This window comes from Podarcis gaigeae (genome assembly GCF_964106915.1).
Source record: "Podarcis gaigeae genome assembly, chromosome: 7".
Lineage (NCBI taxonomy): Eukaryota > Metazoa > Chordata > Lepidosauria > Squamata > Lacertidae > Podarcis > Podarcis gaigeae.
Window position 1 is genome coordinate 52,280,915 of NC_139683.1, and position 3,550 is coordinate 52,284,464.

Genomic DNA, 3,550 nt, shown 5'->3' on the forward strand with positions numbered 1-3,550 from the left:
AAGGGAGATTTGGGTTGCTGTGCCAGTACATTGTTTTTAAAGGGTGGGGGTATTTAGACATGCTGCCTTTCCAGAAGGCACCATTTTAATACTATATTCATTTCCCTTTTCCTTTTCTTGCTAGTCTTTTAATTAGTATTTCAACACTTTTTAGCCTCTCTCTCTTTTTTAAAAAAAGTTATGAAAGTAATTATGAAAGAGTGCTGATATAAAAAGTACTTTAAATCAAAGAATTGATTAAAAATGGCTGGCTCACAATTTCAGATTTCCCATCCTTTGACTATGTCATCTCTACTAGTGGATCAAATAAAGTTACATACACTAGTATACCTCGCCCCTCAAAAGTGTGGAAAGCCAGTTATAATTCTGAATGTAGCTGACAGTGGGAAATTGATGGCTGGTTGGCAGTAGGAGTTGCCAGTCTGAAAGTGGCTGTATTCTGCTTCCTTTCTCATTTCCCCCTATCCCTGCTTTTGTGATGGTATAGATCAGAACAACCACACTTTGTACCTCCGTGGGTAGACAGAAACAAGCTTCTGACTTGGGCATCTAAAGACGGGCATTTTTACATATCTAATGGGGCGTATTCCACTGAAACCAGCTGCTCTGTGGTGAGTTTCTTAACTTTTGAACTAGATGACGCTTGGGGTCCCTTCCAACTGTACAATTCTATAATTCTGCAATTCTGTGATTCTTCCTAAGACCACCAAGAGTGTGGATAGGAGCGGTGGAGATAAAAGAACATCATATAATGTGCTGATGAGAAATGGTAGCCTTGCAACAGATAGATATATATATATATATATATATATATATATATATATATATATATATATATATTACATTTTTGTTTTAAAAATGATGAAACAGTTCCAAAATTGTTCTGAGAATATGGTTATCTGTCCTGGCCACTATGCAATCACCATATTAAAATGTACATATTTCTACTGCAGAAGTGCTCAGTGTTCTAATAGCTCATCTAGACATTCTAGTTATTCAGCATGCATCCTGATTTGTTTGCGCAGAGCTTACATTTTTTGCGGGCACCTATCAGTCTTGAAAGACAATGGAGTGTGCCTCTAAGGGTGAAGTCAAACAGCTGCATGAGCAGCACCAAAGTGACCTCCCTGGTGCGCAAACCTGGACAGTGCATATTGAGATCCTGGGCTGCCCAGACAACTGATGTGGCCTCCCTGATGTGGTCCAAAGGAAAGCAGAATAAAACATTTGGCACTGGCTTGGATGCAGGAGTTGCCAAAATTACATTATATGAAGGTCAGATAATACCTGGGCTTTATGGAGCATCTATTCTGATTCATTAGTGGGTTGGTTATACAACAATGAGAATTCATCCCGATTTCCTTCTGGGGTGTTAATACATCTTCCTATTTAACATTTACTGTAATAAATCTGTTTCTTTTCTAAAGGGGATTTCTTGCACAAGAGCCATTTAATCTTTACTTGCACAACCCTAAATTTCTGGTATGTGCTTGAATCCATTCCACAAAACACTGGTGGTCTGGAGGTGACCTTTGTTGGCTGTAAATGGACAACACATAGGTTTCTTTTTATAGTAAAAAGGGGCATGGGTGGCGACACTCACCACCTTCAGGACATCTTGCCTATTATGTGTTGAGCTGGCATGATTAGTGCATCTGAAAAGGACCTCTAATAATACATTGAGTGTACTGTAAAATAATAAATGTTCCGTAGAATGGTAACTCAACTTTTCTTTTTATTTCCAGCTTTCAGACACAAAATGATGTCGAAGTCAGTTATCAGAAAGAATCCACGCTTTTTCCTCTCCTTAAGCCCGAGTGAATCCTTCTGCAAACAGAAAGCCAAAATCAGCAGCAGTATGGGGTTTAAGGAAACCTTACAGCATAGACAAGAAAATCCTGGTATTTGAACATTTTCAGGACATGTAATACAAAGCAGTAGACAAATGAACAACAGTTGTGCTCTAAGTCCCCTGCTTTGGAAGGTAAACCCGTAAATATTAATTTTGCTAATTCCCTGGGTTTTGTTTCCACTCCTGTTTCTTCCAGGAAACAAAAGGAAACCAACAAAATAAAACATTATTCAATGGCCTGTCTGAAAAATGACCTCAGTTCTGGAAATCGCATTAAAAACAAACACAGCAAAGTCTGTCTTTTGCTACCGTCTCAAGTTATTCTGAATGCAGAGGAGGGGAAGTGGAGGAAATATTTCTTCTGTTGAAGTTGTTTTTTTCCAAGTCAGTCTTACAAAATATTTGCTTTGAAAGGAGACATTTTCAAACAGATCCTCATCAGTACCTTGACCTTGTTTTATGGCCTGACTTCTGACAAACTGTAGATCCATACACACCCGCCCTGACACAAAGAACTTTCATTTCTGGGTGAAGAAGCAATCATTTGAATGTACATCAAACAAGGCAACAAAGTCCAGTTTATATTTCCATTAGAAATGTGCTTTGCTTATAAGAAATCAATTTCCCCTTCCTTTCTCTTACACCTGCACACCAATGATTACAAGCCAGGCCGCTTTGCTTTCGCTGTTACTGCTGGATTTCAGGTACTCTTTCCCTGTGCCCTGGGCAGTCCAAGTACAACTCCTCTCAGTTCACTACGGTTAAGCCTGTGGGTTAAACACAGGTGGTGCAAGGGAAAGACAGTGAGTTTGCCTTGCAGTGCTTAATCTTTGGGCCTACATCGCACAAAGTCCCACCAGGCCAAGGATTTGGCACGGATTTCACAAAACAAAAGCCTTTCCTTCCTGGACAAATGTTGAGTTTGGAGAGGCAGGCAGAGCAAACCCAGCAACCACCCATTCACTGGATTGCTGCTGATTGCTTTTTGTGGGGACCAGGAATATATATATATTTCCTCTAGTCCTGAGTAAATTAGTCAAAACTGCATACCTGAACGTGTGTGTATTGAGAGAAATTAGCACTAAATGCTGACAAATTTCCACAAGGATTTTATAAAAATATATTGCAGATTGCTTTGGTAATGGGGAGAACTGAATGTAAGCATAGAAAAACGAGAAACCAAAATTCATCCCTCTCTACATGATTGGCATTGCACACACACGCACACACCACTAAGGTTACTGATGTCGACACATATCTGAAGTCAACCTCACTGAAACCTCTAAGGCAGTGATATCTAGTACTTTCCCACCGGCTTGAAGCTGTCAGCTTAACCCCTTGAAGGCATCACAGGTTGTATAAAAGCCTAACCATACAGCAGCTCCCTACATATTCATATAAATGCCCTTTTCTTTTGTTCTGCGATTCACTGCATTCACTTCTCATTCTCTTTCATCTGCAGTGTGCTCTGTGTGGGCTAAAACAAGGAAGCAGGAAACAGCTAGGGGAAAAGAAAGAGACAGGTAGAATTGCGAATGCACCAGCAGAGACATAAGAGACCTGGGACAGCCAGCTTTGACAGCGGAAGTGGGAATCAATATTAATGCATTGTTTCAAAGTTCTTCACCCAGGGAAGCTTCAAAATGGTTTTCTTGTACCAGAAGTTTATAGTTCATTGCCTTGCTGCTAAGTATCCCA

At 40.0% G+C, this 3,550-nt stretch overlaps 1 long non-coding RNA gene across 1 annotated transcript; it reads left to right on the top strand.

Moving 5' to 3' along the window:
• The first annotated feature begins 515 nt into the window (after window positions 1–515).
• On the top strand, window positions 516–2,148 carry LOC310849370. The gene is made up of 2 exons (XR_014566900.1): window positions 516–611; window positions 1,746–2,148. It is a non-coding gene; the product is annotated as an uncharacterized lncRNA (long non-coding RNA).
• The last annotated feature ends 1,402 nt before the right edge of the window (window positions 2,149–3,550 follow it).